Raw genomic sequence first — 21,278 nt, 5'->3', positions numbered from 1 at the left:
TTGCAGCAGGGTCAACACCCCAGCATGCACACAGGCAGCAGACTGATCACTCACAGAGGCAACAGGTTCAGCACCAACACAGGAGCAGCATCAGCACACAGTCAGGCAGCAGGATCAGCACTCACACAAGCAGCAGGGTCGGCAACAACAGAGGCAGCAGGGTCAACAATCAAACAGCAGCTGGGTCAGTCCCCAAAGAGGCAGCAGCATGAGCAACCACACAGGTAGCAGGGACAGTACACACACAGGTGCAATATCAGCTCACACAGAGGCATTAAGGTCAAGACCCACACAGGCAGTAGGTCTAGCACACACATAGGCGCCAGGATCTGCACCCACACAGGGAGCAGAGTCAGCACCCACACAGGCAGCAATATCAGCACCCACACAAGTAGCAGGATCAGCACCCAAACAGGCAGCAGGGTCAGCACCCAAACAGGCAGCACGATCTGTACCCACACAGGCAGCCGTGTCAGCTCCACACAGGCAGCAGTCAGTAACCACACAGGCAGCAGGATCTGCACCCAGACAGACAGCAGGGTCAGCACTCACACAAGCAGCATGATCAGAACCAACAGAAGCAGCAAGGAGAATACCCACACAGACAGCAGGATCAGCATCCACACAAGCAGCAGGGTCAGCAACAACACAGGCAGCAGGGTCAGCAATCAAACAGCAGCTGGGTCAGTCTCCAAACAGGCACCAGCGTCAGCAACCACACAGGTAGCAGGGTCAGCACCCACACAGGCAGCATGTTCAGCACCCTCACAGGTGCAATATCAGCACACACAGGGGCATTAAGGTCAAGACCCACACAGGCCGTAGGTCTATCACCCACATAGGCACCAGGATCTGCACGCACACAGGCAGGACGGTCAGCATCTAAACAGACGGCAGGGTCAGCACCCAAACAGGCAGCACGATCTGTACCCACACAGGCAGCAGAGTCAGTAACCACACAGGCAGCAGGATCTGCACCCAGACAGGCAGCAGGGTCAGCACTCACACAAGCAGCACGATCAGAACCAACAGAAGCAGCAGGGAGAATACCCACATAGGCAGCAGGATCAGCATCCACACAAGAAGCAGGGTCAGCAACAACACAGGCAGCAGGGTCAGCAATCAAACAGCAGCTGGGTCAGTCTCCAAACAGGCACCAGCGTCAGGAACCACACAGGTAGCAGGGTCAGCACCCACACAGGCAGCATGTTCAGCACCCACACAGGTGCAATATCAGCACACACAGGGGAATTAAGGTCAAGACCCACACAGGCAGTAGGTCTAGCACGCACATAGGCACCAGGATCTGCACCCACACAGGCAGCAGCAACAGCAAGGTCAGCAGCAAGGTCAGCACCCATACAGGCAGCAAGGTCAGCACCCATACAGGCAGGAGGTCAGCACGCACACAGGCAGCAAAGTCAGCATGCACACAGGCAGCAGGGTCAGCACCCACACAGGCAGGCAGGTCAGCACAGTAACAGACAGCAGGATCAGCAATCACACAGGCAGCAGGGTCAGCACCCACAGAGGCAGGACGATCAGCATCTAAACAGACGGCAGGGTCAGCACCCAAACAGGCAGCACGATCTGTACCCACACAGGCAGCAGAGTCAGTAACCACACAGGCAGCAGGGTCAGCAACCACACAGGCAGCAGGATCAGCAACCACACAGGCAGGAGGAATAGCATCCAGACAGGCAGCAAGATCAACACCCACACAGGTAGCAATATCAGCAGCCACACAAGCAGGGTCAGAGCCCACACAGGCAGCAGTAACAGCAAGGTCAGCAGCAAGGTCAGCGCCCATACAGGCAGCAGGGTCAGCACACACACAGGCAGCAGGGTAAGGACCCCTGCAGGCAGCAGGACTGGCACCCACACAGGCAGGCGGGCCAACACAGAAACGGACAGCAGGGTCAGAACCACACAGGCAGGAGGTCAGCAATCACACAGGCAGCAGTGTCAGCACCCACAGAGGCAGGATAGTCAGCATCTAAACAGACAGCAGCGTCAGCACCCACACAGGCACGAGGTCAGAAAACAAACAGGCAGCAGGGTCAGCACCCACACAGGCAGCAGGATCAGCACCCACACAGGCAGCAGGATCAGCACCCACACAGGCAGCAGGATCAGCACCCACACAGGTAGCAATATCAGCAGCCACACAAGCAGGGTCAGAGCCCACACAGGCAGCAGCAACAGCAAGGTCAGCGCCCATACAGGCAACAGGGTCAGCACACACACAGGCAGCAGTGTAAGGACCCCTGCAGGCAGCAGGAATGGCACCCACATAGGCAGGAGAACCAACACAGAAACAGACAGCAGGGTCAGCACCCACACAGGCAGGAGGTCAGCAACCACGCAGGCAGCAGGATCAGTACACACACGGGCAGCAAGATCAGGAGCCACACAGGCAACAGGACCAGCAACCACGCAGGCAGCAGGATCAGCACACATGCAGCAGGATCAGCACACATGCTGGCAGCAAGATCAGGACCCACACAGGCAGCAGGACCAGCAACCACGCAGGCAGCAGGATCAGCACACATGCAGGCAGCAGGATCAGCACACACACAGGCAGCAATATCAGCACCCACACAAGTAGCAGGATCAGCACCCAAACAGGCAGCATGATCTGTACCCACACAGGCAGCCGTGTCAGCTCCACACAGGCAGCAGAGTCAGTAACCACACACGCAGCAGGATCTGCACCCAAACAGGCAGCAGGGTCAGCACCCACACAGGCAGCAGGATCAGCAACCACACAAGAAGCAGGGTCAGCAACAACACAGGCAGCAGGGTCAGCAATCAAACAGCAGCTGGGTCAGTCTCCAAACAGGCAGCAGTGTCAGCAACCACACAGGTAGCAGGGTCAGCACCGACACAGGCAGCATGTTCGGCACCCACACAGGTGCAATATCAGCACACACAGGGGCATTAATGTCAAGACCCACACAGGCAGTCAGTCTAGCACCCACATAGGCACCAGGATCTGCACCTACACAGGGAGCAGAGTCAGCACCCACACAGGCAGCAGCAACAGCAAGGTCAGCAGCAAGGTCAGCACCCATACAGGCAGCACGGTCAGCACCCATACAGGCAGGAGGTCAGCACGCACAGAGGCAGCAGGATCAGCACCCACACAGGCAGGCAGGTCAGCACAGAAACAGACAGCAGGGTCAGCACCCACACTGGTAGCCGGGTCAGCACCCACACAGGCAGCAGGATCAGCAATCACACAAGCCGCAGGGTCAGCACGCACTCAGGCAGAAGGGTCAGCACCCACAGAGGCAGGACGGTCAGCATCTAAACAGACAGCAGGTTCAGCACCCACACAGGCAGGAGGTCAGAAAACAACCAGACAGCAGGTTCAGCACCCACACAGGCAGCAGAGTCAGTACCCACACAGGCAGCAGAGTCAGTACCCACACAGGCAGCAGGATCAGCACGCATACAGGCAGCAGGATCAGCACCCCTGCAGGCAGCAGGATCAGCACCCCTGCAGACAGCAGGATTGGCACCTGCACAGGCAGCAGGATCAGCACAAACACAGGCAGCAGGATCAGCAACCACACTGGCAGCAGGGCCAGCAACCACACAAGCAGCAGGGTCAGCACCCACACAGGCAGCAGGGTCAGCAACCACACAGGCAGCAGGGTCAGCAACCACACAGGCAGCAGGGTCAGCAACCACACAGGCAGCAGGGTCAGCAACCACACAGGCAGCCGGATCAGCAACCACACAGGCAGTAGGAATAGCATCCAGACAGGCAGCAAGATCAGCACCCACACAGGTAGCAATATCAGCAGCCACACAAGCAGGGTCAGAGCCCACACAGGCAGCAGTAACAGCAAGGTCAGCAGCAAGGTCAGCGCCCATACAGGCAGCAGGGTCAGCACACACACAGGCAGCAGGATCAGCATCCACACAAGAAGCAGGGTCAGCAACAACACAGGCAGCAGGGTCAGCAATCAAACAGCAGCTGGGTCAGTCTCCAAACAGGCAGCAGTGTCAGCAACCACACAGGTAGCAGGGTCAGCACCGACACAGGCAGCATGTTCAGCACCCACACAGGTGCAATATCAGCACACACAGGGGCATTAAGGTTAAGACCCACACAGGCAGTCAGTCTAGCACCCACATAGGCACCAGGATCTGCACCTACACAGGGAGCAGAGTCAGCACCCACACAGGCAGCAGCAACAGCAAGGTCAGCAGCAAGGTGAGCACCCATACAGGCAGCACGGTCAGCACCCATACAGGCAGAAGGTCAGCACGCACAGAGGCAGCAGGATCAGCACCCACACAGGCAGGCAGGTCAGCACAGAAATAGACAGCAGGGTCAGCACCCACACTGGCAGCCGGGTCAGCACCCACACAGGCAGCAGGATCAGCAATCACACAAGCCGCAGGGTCAGCACGCACTCAGGCAGAAGGGTCAGCACCCACAGAGGCAGGACGGTCAGCATCTAAACAGACAGCAGGTTCAGCACCCACACAGGCAGGAGGTCAGAAAACAACCAGGCAGCAGGGTCAGCACCCACACAGGCAGCAGAGTCAGTACCCACACAGGCAGCAGAGTCAGTACCCACACAGGCAGCAGGATCAGCACCCATACAGGCAGCAGGATCAGCACCCCTGCAGACAGCAGGATTGGCACCTGCACAGGCAGCAGGATCAGCACCAACACAGGCAGCAGGATCAGCAACCACACTGGCAGCAGGGCCAGCAACCACACAGGCAGCAGGGTCAGCACCCACACAGGCAGCAGGGTCAGCAACCACACAGGCAGCAGGGTCAGCAACCACACAGGCAGCAGGATCAGCAACCACACAGGCAGGAGGAATAGCATCCAGACAGGCAGCAAGATCAGCACCCACACAGGTAGCAATATCAGCAGCCACACAAGCAGGGTCAGAGCCCACACAGGCAGCAGTAACAGCAAGGTCAGCAGCAAGGTCAGCGCCCATACAGGCAGCAGGGTCAGCACACACACAGGCAGCAGGGTAAGGACCCCTGCAGGCAGCAGGACTGGCACCCACACAGGCAGGCGGGCCAACACAGAAACAGACAGCAGGGTCAGAACCCACACAGGCAGGAGGTCATCAACCACGCAGGCAGCAGGGTCAGCACCCACAGAGGCAGGACAGTCAGCATCTAAACAGGCAGCAGGGTCAGCACCCACAGAGGCAACAGGGTCAGCACCCACAGAGGCAGGACAGTCAGCATCTAAACAGACAGCAGGGTCAGCACCCACACAGGCACGAGGTCAGAAAACAACCAGGCAGCAGGGTCAGCACCCACACAGGCAGGATGGTCAGCATCTAAACAGACAGCAGGATCAGCACCCACACAGGCAGCAGGGTCAGCACCCACACAGGCAGCATGATCAGAACCAATAGAAGCAGCAGGGAGAACACCCACACAGGCAGCAGGATCAGCACCCACACAGGTAGCAATATCAGCAGCCATACAAGCAGGATCAGAGCCCACACAGGCAGCAGCAACAGCAAGGTCAGCAGCAAGGTCAGCGCCCATACAGGCAGCAGGGTCAGCACACACACAGGCAGCAGGGTAAGGACCCCTGCAGGCAGCAGGAATGGCACCCACACAGGCAGGAGGGTCAACACAGAAACAGACAGCAGGGTCAGAACCCACACAGGCAGGAGGTCAGCAACCACGCAGGCAGCAGGGTCAGCACCCACAGAGGCAGGACAGTCAGCATCTAAACAGGCAGCAGGGTCAGCACCCACAGAGGCAACAGGGTCAGCACCCACAGAGGCAGGACAGTCAGCATCTAAACAGACAGCAGGGTCAGCACCCACACAGGCACGAGGTCAGAAAACAACCAGGCAGCAGGGTCAGCACCCACACAGGCAGCAGAGTCAGTACCCACACAGGTAGCAGAGTCAGTACCCACACAGGCAGCAGGATCAGCACCCATACAGGCAGCAGGATCAGCACCCCTGCAGGCAGCAGGATCAGCACCCCTGCAGACAGCAGGATTGGCACCTGCACAGGAAGCAGGATCAGCACCAACACAGGCAGCAGGATCAGCAACCACACTGGCAGCAGGGCCAGCAACCACACAGGCAGCAGGGTCAGCACCCACACAGGCAGCAGGGTCAGCAACCACACAGGCAGCAGGGTCAGCAACCACACAGGCAGCAGGATCAGCAACCACACAGGGAGGAGGAATAGCATCCAGACAGGCAGCAGGGTCAGCACCCACAGAGGCAGGACAGTCAGCATCTAAACAGGCAGCAGGGTCAGCACCCACAGAGGCAACAGGGTCAGCACCCACAGAGGCAGGACAGTCAGCATCTAAACAGACAGCAGGGTCAGCACCCACACAGGCACGAGGTCAGAAAACAACTAGGCAGCAGGGTCAGCACCCACACAGGCAGGATGGTCAGCATCTAAACAGACAGCAGGATCAGCACCCACACAGGCAGCAGGGTCAGCACCCACACAGGCAGCATGATCAGAACCAATAGAAGCAGCAGGGAGAACACCCACACAGGCAGCAGGATCAGCACCCACACAGGTAGCAATATCAGCAGCCATACAAGCAGGATCAGAGCCCACACAGGCAGCAGCAACAGCAAGGTCAGCAGCAAGGTCAGCGCCCATACAGGCAGCAGGGTCAGCACACACACAGGCAGCAGGGTAAGGACCCCTGCAGGCAGCAGGAATGGCACCCACACAGGCAGGAGGGTCAGCACAGAAACAGACAGCAGGGTCAGCACCCACACAGACAGGAGGTCAGCAATCAAACAGGCAGCAGGGTCAGCACCCACTCAGGCAGCAGGGTCAGCACCCACAGAGGCAGGACGGTCAGCATCTAAACAGACAGCAGGGTCAGCACCCACACAGGCAGGAGGTCAGAAAACAACCAGGCAACAGGGTTAGCACCCATACACGCAGCAGGGTCATCACCCACACAGGCAGGAGGGTCAGCACAGAAACAGACAGCAGAGTCAGCACCCACAGAGGCAGGAGTCAGCACCCACACAGGCAGCAGGATCAGCAACCACACAGGCAGCATGGGTCAGCACTCACACAGCCAGCAGGATCAGCATCCACACAGGCAGCAGGGTATGCACCCACACAGGTAGCAGGATCAGCAACCACACAGGCAGCAGGTGGTTTCCTCTACATTGGAGAGACCAAACGCAGACTGGGTGACCGCTTTGCGGAACACCTTCGGTCTGTCCGCAAGCATGACCCAGACCTCCGTGTCGCTTACCATTTCAACACACCACCCTGCTCTCATGCCCACATGTCCGTCCTTGGCCTGCTGCAATGTTCCAGTGAAGCCGCAAACTGGAGGAACAGCACCTCATCTTCCGACTAGGCACTTTACAGCCTTCCGGACTGAATATTGAGTTCAACAATTTTAGATCATGAACTTTCTCCTCCATCCCCACCCCCTTTCCCATCTCCCTTTTTTCCATTAATTGATATATATTTTTCTTTTCCCACCTATTTCCATTATTTTTAAATGTATTTCCATCCATTGTTTTATCTCTAGCTTTTAGCCTATTTCGATCCCTTCCCCCCACCCCACCCCCACTAGGGCTATCTGTACCTTGCTCGTCCTGCTTTCTACCCTTAATGTCACCATTAGCACATTTCTTAATATCACCACCTTCAACACCTCTTTGTTCTTTTGTCTATGACATCTTTTGGCTATCTCCACCTATCACTGGCCCTCTATCCAGCTCTACCTGTCCCACCCCCCCCCCCCCTTAAACCAGTTTATATTTCTCCTCTCTTCTCTATTTCCTTAGTTCTGTTGAAGAGTCATACGGACTCGAAACGTTAACTGTGTTCCTCTCCGCAGATGCTGTCAGACCTGCTGAGTTTTTCCCGCTATTTTTGTTTTTGTTTTTGATTTCCAGCATCCTCAGTTTTTTGCTTTTATTACAGATCAAGGTGCTAGTTGGTTGCTGGGTGAATACTAGTTGGTTGCTGGGTGAAGGTCGGGGGTTGTAATGATGGACATATATATTGACCAATGGCAGGTGCATAGGGGCGGGATGTTGTGAAGATGGATGTCGGGGCCAGCCAATGGGTGGAACAGGAGGCATGCTGGTATGATGATTGATGTAGGGATGGACCAATGGCAGGAGCACGGGGGCGGTGTGGCATGACGTCATGTACTGAAAGCCCTGGAATCGGAGCCTGCAGGTTTCAGCAGCTGGAGGGGGGCCTATTCCTCACATCAAACCCGGCCGGTGGGGATGTCAGCTCGTGTCCTGCTCAGTGACAGGACATTTTGGTTTGTGAATGATCACAGTGAGGAATATGAATGCTGCAAATGGAGCTGAGCTCAGCAGGCCTGCAGCTGGAATCCCTGTGAAGAGGAGGGAGGGGGGTTAACTCTGGGCTGTCAGAAGGAAGCTGTGTCCACTTATCATTGGATCAGTGTTTGTTGTGGGTGAGGCCACTTCCTCAGCAGCTGATCTGCTTGTACAGATCCTGATCCCTGCTTGTTCAGCCTGTGGAGCAATTCACTAGGAGTGCTTCCAGCCAGCAGCTTTCATTCAGGACTACAGGCCAGAACCCGACCCCTTCAGTAAGTACCAGGCTGGCTTTCTGAGGATGTGGGTGTCACTGGCAGAGCTGACATCTGTTGCTCCGAAGAAGGGTCATACAGACTCGAAACATTAACTTTGTTTTTCTCTCCACAAATGCTGTCAGACCTGCTGAGTTTTTCCAGCATTTTCTGTTTTTGTTTCAGATTTCCAGCATTTGCAGTATTTTGCTTTTATCATTTGTTGTCCATTCCTAGTTGCCCCTGACTTGTGGCTTGTTAGGGCACTTTAGAGAGCAGTTAAGATTTAGCCCTGTGGGAATGGAGTCATATAGGCAGACTGGTAATGACAGCAGGCTTCCTTCTCTAAAGAACATTAGTAATCCATTTGAAAAGAAAGACTTGCATTTATATTGCACTTTTCACAGCCACCGGACGTCTCAAAGCTCTTTTGCAGCCAATGGACTACTTTTGAAATGTGGTAAGCCATTGTAGGTTTTAATGAAAATCCAGCAGCTTCGTGGTTATGTTTTTTACTGATACCAGCTTTTTATTTTTGAATTGAATTCAGATTCTCCAATTAAGGTGGTGGGATTTAACGTTTTTCTGGATTATTAGACTAGGCCTCCAGTTGAGATCTGAGTTAGAAGTGCACTCACTGCATTCCCCAAAATGCTGCATGGCACTCTCGATTTCTAAATACCCTAAATGTGACCAACAATGCCTGAAATGTGGCAGTAGTGTTGTTTTCTAATTAACCCCTGTGCTCACTGACCTAACTAGTTCCCAGTTGAGCAACACCTTGATTTTAAAATTCTCATCCTTGTTTTTAAATCCACCCATGGCCTCGCCTTCCCTATCTCTCTAATTTTCTCTAACCTGACAAACCTCTGAGATATCTGCCCTCCTCTAATTCAGGCCTCCTGTATATTCCTGATTTTATTCCCTCCACCATTGACGACTGTGCCTTCAGCTGCCATAAACTCTCGAATTCCCTTCCTATACTGTCTGCCTCACTTCCCTCTGTTAGCTGTGGTTCAGCTGGTAGCACTATCATGTCTGAGTCATGTGGTTCTGGGTTCAAATACTACTCTAGGGCCTGAAAATACAAAAATCAAGGCTGACATTCCAGTGCACTACTGAGGGACTGCTGCACTGTCAGAAGTACTATCTTTCAGATGAGATGTTAAACTGAGGTTCCATCTGCCTGCACGGGTGGATGTAAAATAATCCATGGCACTATTTCAAAGAAGAGCAGGGGAGTTGTCCCCGGTGTCCTGGCCAATATTTATCCCTCAATCAACATCGCAAAAAACAGATTATCTGGTCATTATCACATTGCTCCCACATTGTTTGTGGGAGTTTGCTGTGTGCAAATTAGCTCTCATGTTTGCTACATTACAACAGTGACTACACTTCTAGAGTACTCATTAGTTCTGAAGTGCTTTAAAATGTTCAATGTTCTATATAAATGCAAGTCTTTTTCCTTTCATAGAGTCATAGAGGTCTACAGCACAGAAAAAGGCCCTTCGGCCCATCAAGTCTGCGCCGGTCAAACAAGTACCTAACTATTCTAATCCCATTTTCCAGCACTAGGCCCATAGCTTTGTATGCCATGGCATCGCAAGTGCATATCCAAATACTTCTTAAATGTTATGAGGGTTTCTTTCTCTCTACTACCCTTTCAGGCAGTGAGTTCCAGATTCCCACCGCCCTCTGAGTGAAAAAATTCTTCCTCACATCCCTTATAAACCTCCTGTCCCTTACCTTAAATCCATGCTCCCTGGTTATTGATCCCTCCACCAAAGGGAAAAGTTCCTTCCTGTTTACCCTATCTATGCCCCTCATAATTTTATACACCTGAATCATGTCCCCCCTCAATCTCCTCTGCTCCAGGGAAAATAACCCCAGTCTATCCAATCTCTCCTCATAACTAAAACTCTCCAGCTCGGGCAACATCCTGGTAAATCTCCTCTGCACACTCTATAGTGCAACCACATCCTTCCTATAATGCGGATTCCAGAACTGCACGCAATACTCTAGCTGTGGCCTAACCAGCGTTTTATACAATTCCAGCATAACCTCCCTGCTTTTATATTCTGTGCCTCGGCTAATAAAGGCAAGTATCCCATGTACCTTCTTAGCACCTTATCTACCTGTCCTGCTACTTTAAGGGACCGGTAAACATGCACACCAAGGTCCCCCTGATCCTTGATACTTCCTAGGGTCCTACCATTCATCGTGTATTCCCGTGCCTTGTTTGTCCTGCCCAAGTGCATCACCTCACACTTATCCGGGTTAAATTCCATTTGCCACTGACCAGCCCATCTGACCAGCCCGTCTACACCCTCCTGTAATCTAAGGCTATCCTCCTCACTATTTACCATCCCACCAATTTTCGTGCCATCTGCGAACTTACTGATCAGCATTCAAGTCTAGATCGTTTATATATACCACAAACAGCAAGGGACCCAACAACAATCCCTGTGGAGTCCCACTGGACACAGGCATCCAGTCACAAAAACACCCCTCGACCATTACCCTCTGCTTCCTGCCATTCAGCCAATTCTGGATCAGATTTGCCAAATTGCCTTGGATCCGATGGGCTCTTACCTCCGTTATCAGTCCTTATCAAAAGCCTTGCTGAAATCCAAACAGACTATGTCAAATGCATTGCCCTCATCTACACAACCTGGTCACCTCTTTGAAAAATTCAATCAAATTGGTCAGACATGACCTCCCCTTTCAGATGTTTCTTGAAATCTACACCTTCGATTATGCTTTTGGTGACCTGTGCTAATTTCTCCTTATGTGGTTCAGCGCCAAATTTTGTTTACGAACATTCCTACAAAGCACCTTTGGATGTTTTAGTATGTGAAAGATGTGGTATAAATTTAACTGTGGATGGGCATGGCCAATACTATTGTTCTCCCATCTGGCTGAGGTGGCAGTCACCACAATATCTGCAGCATTACTGGAAGCTCTTTGCTGGTCTCGGTTGGTGAGATGTGGCTGGGGGATGTGGGGTGTGGTTGCGGTTGCTTTGGAAAATGTCAGAGTATTTTCTTTTCCTGAGCATGGCCACTTTCCAAAAATCTTCAGCTTATCAGCTGGGATTTGGTAATGCAGCATCACAAATGTCACCCAGGACTTAAGTTTAGTGATATTTGTCATGAGACGGTGGGTTAAGGATTTAAAGGGACATTGCACATGTGGCTTGGTAAATCTTTGTTGCAAAAGAAGCAGCAAGAGCTGTGCGTCATTTTTATTACAATGATGTGACATGCAGGCGATGTGATGATGCCGTTTACACCCCAGGGCAGTACTGAGGCAGTGCTGCACTGTCAGAGGTGCTGTCTTCCAGATCAGGTGTTGAACTGAGGTTTCATTTGCCCTCTCAACTGGATTAAAAGTAATCTTTAAAAGTACTTCATTGGCTGTAAAGTGCATTGGGACTTGTGAAAGGCCCTAAAAATGCCACTTCGTTACTTTCATGTTTACATCACCATGTATTCAAGCAAGAAAAACAAGTTGATATTTTTCTTGGCAACACTGTCTCTTTAAGAGTTTTTTTTAAGTTGATTAATGCTGTTTATCTGTAGAGTTGAGGATTTATTTGTGCTTCATTTGTGTCTATATGGACTTTAGTAAGGCCTTTGACAAGGTCCCACATGGGAGGTTAGTTCAGAAGGTTCAGACACTTGGTATCCATGGAGAGGTTGTAAACTGGATTCGAAATTGGCTGTGTGGGAGAAGACAGAGAGTGGTAGTGGATGATTGCTTCTCAGACTGGAGGTCTGTGACTAGTGGTGTGCCTCAGGGATCTGTGCTGGGACCATTGTTGTTTGTTGTCTATATCAATGATTTGGATGATAATGTGGTAAATTGGATCAGCAAGTTTGCTGATGATACTAAGATTGGAGGCGTTGTGGACAGCGAGGAAGGCTTTCAAAGTTTGCAGAGGGATCTGGACCAACTGGAAAAATGGGCCAGAAAATGGCAGATGGAATTTAATGCAGAAAAGTGTGAGGTGTTGCATTTTGGAAAGACAAACCAAGGTAGGACATACACAGTATATGGTAGGGCACTGAGGAGTGCAGAGGAACAAAGGGATCTGGGAGTTCAGATACATAATTCCCTGAAAGTGGCATCACAAGTAGACAGGGTTGTAAAGAAAGCTTTTGGCATATTGGCCTTCATAAATCAAAGTATTGAATATAGGAGTTGGGATGTTATGGTGAGGTTGTATAAGACATTGGTGAGGCCAACTTTGGAGTATTGTGTGCAGTTCCGGTCACCTAACTACAGGAAGGATATCAGTAAGATTGAAAGAGTGCAGAGAAGATTTACTAGGATGTTGCCGGGTCTTAAGGAGTTGAGTTACAGGGAAAGATTAAACAGGTTAGGACTTTATTCCTTGGAGCGTAGAAGGATGAGGGGAGATTTGATAGAAGTTTACCAAATTATGAGGGGTATAGACAGAGTAAATGTGAGTAGGCTCTTTCCACTTAGATTAGGAGAGATAACCACGAGAGGACATGGCTTTAGGGTGAAAGGGGAAAGGTTTAGGGGGAACTTCTTCACTCAGAGAGTGGTGAGAGTGTGGAACGAGCTGCCATCTGACGTGATAAATGCGGGCTCACTCTTAAGTTTTAAGAATAAATTGGATAGATACATGGATGGGAGAGGTCTGGAAGGTTATGGACTGGGTGCAGGTCAATGGGATTAGCGGAATATTTCGGCACAGACTAGAAGGGCCGAATGGCCTGTTTTCTGTGCTGTAGTGTTCTATGGTTCATTATGCAACGAGCTCCTCTCCTGGGGTGGGGCAGCTGCATTGCCAAGGGCTGGGCCTTTTTGTTGTGTTCCAGGCTTCAGGCCTGGGTGTGATTGGCTAGCTTGTGAACCAAGGCCTGGGTGTGATTGGCTGGCTTGTGAACCAAGGCCTGGGTGTGATTGGCTGGCTTGTGAAACAAGGCCTGGGTGTGATTGGCTGGCTTGTGAAACATCTTGTTCAGGCCTTTGCTACTAAACTAGAGTTGCAGATTTTGAACATCGTGGACCATGTGTAACCCAGGAAGAAAGCCCAGAACCATTAGTTGATGGAATCCCTCCATTTAGTGAGTAAACTCAGGAAGTACATGTATGGCCCTGAGGTTGTGAGGGGCATCCTTGGAACCATGTATCACACCCAGGCCTTGTTTCACAAGCCAGCCAATCACACCCAGGCCTAGAGCCTGGAACACAACAAACAGGCCCAGCCCTTGGCAATGCAGCTGCCCCACCCCAGGAGAGGGGCTCCTTGCATAATGAAGCACAAATAAATCCTCAACTCTATAGATAAACAGCATTAATCAACTTAAAAAAACTGGGGGAAGGGGAATTGTGTGACAGCAGGAATTGTAGTTGCTCTAGGCCCACAGGGTTGAGTGAACAGTGGACCCGAGGGGCAAGGCTACTTCTATTAACTCTTTTCTTGAGGGTTGACCACTAGGGTGGACAAAGCTCTAAGTGTTTCCCTGGAAACTCCAGGAAATGAAGATTAATGCCCGGGACACTGTGTGGTAAAAATAATCAGGAGAGACATCACTAGGATATTGAAAAGGCTGTGTGTTTTTTATTATTTATAAAAATATTGGAGATGGGGGAAAATGAGAGTTGGCATGCGCAAGGTTTTGGAAGCGAGTAACCAGGTGATGAAGCCCTCCAGGAATACATCCAACCTCCCAACTTGGCAACCCGGCATTCTCTTTAACCAAACACCATGAAGAACAAAGGCCTGTGTTTCCGGGAGACCTCCTTAAGCTGTCATTGAATTGAGGTCAACCTCTTAAGTATTGAAGTAAGATAGCCTCTCCAAACATAAAACAGAAAATAAGAGCAGGAGTAGGCCACTCGGACCCTCGAGCCTGCTCCGCCATTCAATATGATCATGGCTGATCCTCTATAATCCTGTAAACGCTATAATCCTGCCCTCTCCCCATATCCCTTGATGCCTTTAGAGTCCAGAAAACTACTTATTTCCTTCTTAAATATATTCAGTGACTTGGCCTCCACAGCCCTCAGTGGTAGAAAATTTCACAGGTTCACCACCCTCTGAGTGAAGAAGTTTCTCCTCATCTCAGTCCTAAATAGGCTACCCTGTATCCTGAGATTGTGACCCCTTGTTCTAGACCCCCCCGGCCAGAGCAAACATCATCCCTGCATCCAGTCTGCCCAGCCCTGTCAGAATTTTATGCGTTTCAATTAGATCCCTTCTCATTCTTCTAAATGCCAGTGAATACAGGCCTAGTCAGCCCAATCTCATCTCATGCAATGATCCTGCCATCCCAGGAATCAGTTTGGTGAACCTTCGCTGCACTCCCTCTATGGAAAGTATATCCCTTCTTGGGTAAGGAGACCAAAACTGCACACACTACTCCTGGTATGGTCTCACCAAGGCCCTGTGCAGTTGCAGTAAGACATCCTTGCTCCTGTACTCAAGTCCTATCACAATGAATGCCAACATACCATTTGCCTTCTTAACTGCTTGCTGCACCTGCATGCTTGCTTTCAGTGACTGGTGTACAAGGACATCCAGGTCCCTTTGTACATCAACATTTCCCAATCTATCACCATTTACATAATACTCTGCCATTCTGTTTTTCCTACCAAAGTGGATAACTTCACACTTATCCATGTTATACTCCATCCGCCATGTATTTGCCCACTCACTCAACATGCCTAAATTGCCTTGAAGCCTCTTAATACTCTCCTCACCACTCACATTCCCACCAAGTTTTGTGTCATCAGCAAACTTGGAAATATTACATTTGGTTCCGTCATCCAAATCATTGATATATATTGTGAATAGCTGGGGCCCAAGCACTGATCCCTGTGGTACCCACTAGTCACCTCCTGCCACTCCGAAAAAGACCCGTTTATTCCTATTCTGTTTCCTGTCTGCTAAACCAATTCTCAATCCATGCTAATATATTACCCCCAATCCCATGTGCTTTAATTTTGCACACTAACCTCTTATGTGGGACTTTATCAAAAGCTTTCTGAAAATCCAAATACACCACATCCACTGATTTACCCTTATCTATTCTGCTAGTTACGTCCTCAAAAATCTCCAGTAGGTTTGTTAAACATGATTTCCCTTTCATAAGTCCATGTTGACTTTGTCTAATCCTGTTGATATTTTCTAAGTGTCCTGTTATCACATCCTTTACAATAGGCTCTAGCATTTTCCCTATCTCTGATGTTAGGCTCACCGGTCTATAATTCGCTGTTTTCTCCCTCCTTCCTTTTTAAATAGTGGGGTTACATTTGTCACCCTCCAATGTGCTGGGATTGTTCCAGAATCTACAGAATTTTGGAAAATGACAACCAACGCTTCCATTATTTCCATGACCACCTCCTTTAGTACCCTGGGATGTAGATTATCATGCCCAAGGGATTTATTGGCTTTTCAGTCCCATTAATTTCTCCTGCACTATCGTTTTAGTAATGCTAATTTCCTTCAATTCCTCCTTCTCACTAGACCTTTGGTTCCCTAGTGTGATAAACTTGGAGAGTGCAGGATGGGTTTCTTGTAAGAAACAGTAAACTTTATTAACTGACATCAGATGAGGTTACATGCTTGTTCCAAAGCCAAGGCTAAAAAGCTCCGTCCCTAAGATTCCCCAAACTTGGGGCTGATTGATCTATACAATCACATGATCCCATAACAGTAAGAAATGGCTTAATTTACAATCATTACATTCCTTTCCCTTTACTTTTGTTTTACCCTCTTATTTACAAAGTATCTGAACCCATATATACAATTATATACAGTTCAAGCCATTATAAATTCAGTCTTTGAGGAGGTTTTCGGATTCGGGTAGAGTGATGCAACTCTACAACTGGAGGTTCTTCCATTGGATCGACTTGCACAGGAACTGCAGCTTCAGGGACATCCCTAGGCAATGGCAGTTCAGAATTATTTACTTCAGCAGAGACGTCCGGTATGTCTATTCTTTGTTGATCTGGCACCTCAGGTGTCGAAGTTTCAACTTCAGTTTCAGGTGGATTAACTGGTTGTTGGAGGGTTTCTCGACTTCTGAGATAACCCACGTGTTTCTTCACAATCCTGTTTTCCACTTCCAACTGATAAGATAAAGGTCCTGTTTCAGAGACGATTGTACCAGGGACCCATCTCAGTCCAGTTGAAAAATTTCATACAAAAACTGTCTCTCCCACAGTAAGCTCTCAACCTTTGCTGTGAACGTCATGATTCACTTTCCGACTCGCCTGGTTTCTCGCCACCTTCCTCTCTAAATTAGGGACTACCCGACTCAATTTCGTACGAAGTCGGCGCTTCATCAACAATTCTGAAGGTGTTAAACCCGTGGTCGCATGAGGAGTTGTGCGATAACTGAACAGTAATCATGAAATTCATGTTTCTAATGTTCCTTCTAATAATTTCTTCACGCCTATTTTAAAGGTTTGTACCACTCTTTCTGCCAAGCCATTAGAAAAAGGATAGTACAGTGCTGTTTTGACGTGTTTAATCCCACCTAGATTCACAAATCTTTGGAATTCAGTGCTAGTGAAAACTGTACCATTATCTGACACAATAATTTCAGGTAAACCTTGAACACTGAAACTCTGGAGCAGTTTTTCAATGGTTGCAAACAAAGTAGGTGATCTCACTTCAAACACGTCCATCCATTTGGAATGTGTGCTGATAATCACGAGAAGCATGGCACCTAGAAATGGATCTACAGAGTCTATATGTAGTGTAATCCAGGGTTGACCAGGCCGCTCCCACAGATGCAGTGGGGCTGAAATGGGCAACATCTGCTGTTGCTGGCACTGTGGACAGTGTTTCACCAGTTTTTTTCTATATCACTGTCCATACCTGGCCGCCAGGTATAACTTTGTGCGAGTATCTTCATTTTTGAAATACCAGGATGCACACTATGAAGTTCTTCTAAAAATGGTTCTCTTCCTTGGACAGGGATAACGACTTTTGCTCCCCATAATAAGATACCACCTTGACAACTCAGTTCGGGTCTGCGTACACAGAATGGTTATTTTAATTCTTTAGGGATTTGTGCATTTGACCATCTTTGTAGTACTTGTTCACGGGCTCTTGCTAAAATTGAATCCCGATTCGTCCAATTCTTTATCTGTCTTGTGCAGACTGGTGAGGAGTCCAGGAAATTTAATGCAAGTACCTCCTTGATGTACTGGTACATGTGTAATACTATCTGGCAAAGGGAGATGACTGAGGGCTTCTGCATTTGCTATATGCACACTCTGACAATGCATAAAAGTGTACACGTATGCCGACAAAATTAAAGCCCATCTTTGAATTCTAGCAGAAGCTATCGGTGGGATTGCCTTATCTTCACTTAACAATCCTCACGCGCATCTGCCCTCACACCTTTCTCTCCCTCCCAGAAACATGATAGGTCTGTCCGCAAGCATTACCCAGGCCTCCCTGTCACTTTCCATTTCAACACACCACCCTGCTCTCATGCCCACATGTCCGTCCTTGGCCTGCTGCATTGTTCCAGTGAAGCTCAACGCAAACTGGAGGAACAGCACCTCATCTTCTGACTAGGCACTTTACAGCCTTCCGGACTGAATATTGAGTTCAACAATTTTAGATCATGAACTCTCTCCTCCATCCCCACCCCCTTTCTGATCCCCCCCCACTTTTTTTCCCAATAATTTACATAGATTTTTCTTTCCCCACCTATTTCCATTATTTTTAAATGTATTTCCATCCATTGTTTTATCTCTACCTTTTAGCCTTTTTCGATCCCTCCCCCACCCCACCCCCACTAGGGCTATCTGTACCTTGCTTGTCCTGCTTTCTACCCTTAATTAGCACATTCCTTAGATAATATCACCACCTTCAACACCTCTTTGTCCTTTTGTCTGTGACATCTTTTGGTTATCTCCACCTATCACTGGCCCTCTATCCAGCTCTACTTGTACCACCCCCCCTTAAAGCAGCTTATATTTCACCTCTCTTCTATTTTTACTGAGTTCTGTTGAAGGGTCATTCGGACTCGAAACGTTAACTGTGTTCCTCTCCGCAGATGCTGCCAGACCTGCTGAGTTTTTCCAGGTATTTTTGTTTTTGTTTTGGATTTCCAGCATCCGCAGTTTTTGCTTTTATCCTAACAGTGGTTTGTGATCCATCACTATGGTGAAGAAATATTGACTGTGTAAATATTGATGGAGCTTTACTCCAGGTACAATGGATAAGCCCTCTTTTTCAATTTGCGAGTATCCTTTCTTGGCTGCAGAAAGACCTTTGGAAACATATACCCTGTTGGTCTTTCAGATTTGATTTCTGTTTTTTCTTCATATGTTTGCCACAGGGTTTTGTCTCATCTTTCTTTTTGGTTACACAGTCGGTCAAATTTCTCTCTGGTGAAATTTTAACTTGGTTCAGTTTGGGGATTGAGTTACCCATTCACATCTTGGAAAGTTCCTTGACTTTTCCTTCTAATGCCTCTTTTGTCTCAAACAACTGATTCTTCAGTTCCTCTGTCCACCTCCACGAGCAGAGGCTTTCTATTTACTTGAAGTGTAACAATGATTGGCTCAGTTTTCCTGGCCTTCAGATTATGTAGGGAATAAATGTCTGCCTCAGTAACTCCTGGCTCTTCTATGTTGTGCATTTTATTTAACTTGACTTGCTGTTTGAATGGCTGCCTTGATCAAGTTCTGACCTGTTTAACAGCATGCCCTTTTTTGTGGCAGTGGTGGCATTCTGCCTCTTTAAAACTACAGACTTTGATTGCGTGATTTCTGGGTTACTGGTGAGCTGCCTCCAGCAGTTCTTTTTGCTTTTCTAGTGGTAGGGGCCATGTCCTTCTTCACTGTAGCCATCCTAATATTCATGCCATGCCCAGCTGCAGGTTCCTGTCCTAGCTGCAAAACGGCACCATGTTGCACACACTGCAGAGCCTGCGAGTCCCTCAGCACTCTCCATTACTAGCGCTATCTCCATGGTACGCTTCAGGTCAATATTAACTTCTGCAAGCAAAGGGCACTGAATGGTATTATTGTTTATGCCGCAAATTAAATGATCTTGTAACATGCCGTTTAAAGAATCACTGAAGTCACAGTACTCCGTTAACTGTTTTAACTTTGTGATTGCAATCGACTCACTGGAGGCCCTTACTCAAGAGTTAAACTTGAATCTTTGCATGATCACAGAGGGTTTAGGCTGAACATGTCCTTTCAAGAGGTCGACTAGCTTGTTGAAGAATCTGGAATTTAGCATGTTCGGAGCGTTCAAGCTACAGATTAGATTATAGGTTTTGCTCCTGCAGACACTTAGGAGAATTGTCTTCCATTTCTCCTCTGCCATTATTTCATTGGCTACAAAGTAGAAACCTAATCGCTCAATGTATTGCCTCCAGTCCTTAACGGATGAGTTGTACAGGTCAATTCTACCAAGGAGAGGCATTGCTGGTTAGTATACACCTTTTATCCCCTTAAAATATCAGAATACTCAAGTCGTGAGCGCTTTTTATCCTTGTCACCAGTTGTGATAAACTTGGAGAGTGCAGGACGGATTTCTTGTAAGAAACAGTAAACTTTATTAACAGATTTCAGAGAAAGCTACATGCTTGTTCCAAAACCAAGGCTAAAAAGCTCCGTCCCTAAGATTCCCCATGCTTAGGACTGAATGGCCTATACAGTAACATGACCCCCATAACAGTAAGAATTGGTTTAATTTACAATCATGACACCAAGTATTTCTGGGAAGTTATTTGTGTCTTCCTCCATGAAGACAGAACTAAAGTAGTTGTTTAATTTCTCTGCCATTTCCTCGTTCTGTTATAAATTCTCTCTTTTCAGACTATAAGGGGCCTACATTTATCTTCACAAACCTTTTCTTAAAATTAGCTGGATTTTGCACGACGGTCCTCAAGGTATCCAGGGTCATTAACCATTAACAGTAATTCATTAACTATTGGATCTGGATCATACTGGAGTGTAAGAGGCAGCAGTAGTTCTGCTTTGTAAACATGCTGTTTATTAAAAATGCTGAGGGGGTTTGATTTTCTTTATCCCTTTTATTGTGTGTTTTTTAATACTAATCTCCTATACTTTTTCTAGCTGATTTGAGCTGTGCTGTCAACATTGGGCACAGCCAAGGTTTTAGACTTGAGATCATCCGCCAAGCTTTGAACCAGAAGTCAGAATGAGATACTACCAAAAACTGTGGCTCTGTAAGAAACCAGGCTCTGGGGAGAGAACAGGGCAGTGGGAACAACTTGGATTGTTAAAGCCACAGAGTCAGGACAGACACAAAGGGCTGAATGGCCTCCTGTTCTGCCAGCCTCTATGGTTGTGCCTCTTGAGGTAATTTTCTCTGAGACACATTGGGCAGGATTTTCCCTTCGTCAGACAGGTGGGCCCAGGAGTGACCGTGAAATGATCTGCCCCCCTCGATCGGGCCCTGACCGTGATTTCACGCTGGCTGGCCTATTAATGGCCAGCTAGCGTGAAAGGCGCGCTGAAAGGCTCAGCGCTGCCGGGGTGGGGGCGGGAGGGAGGAGGGCAGTGTGCGTGGGGAAGCGCGCACTGACAGCTCCCTGAGGACACAGAGCTGCCTTGGAGCTGAAGAGTTGGACAAAGGAAAATAAAGATAAAATAAATGATGTAAACATGTCCCCATATGTGACTCAGTCACGTGAAGAGGGACATGTTTAAAATGAAGTGGAAACATTTTTTTTAG

Source organism: Cetorhinus maximus, chromosome 6 (assembly GCF_964194155.1).
Source record: "Cetorhinus maximus chromosome 6, sCetMax3.hap1.1, whole genome shotgun sequence".
NCBI classification, from domain to species: domain Eukaryota; kingdom Metazoa; phylum Chordata; class Chondrichthyes; order Lamniformes; family Cetorhinidae; genus Cetorhinus; species Cetorhinus maximus.
The sequence above is the reverse complement of the archived record's forward strand: the minus strand, read 5'-3'. Positions refer to the sequence as shown.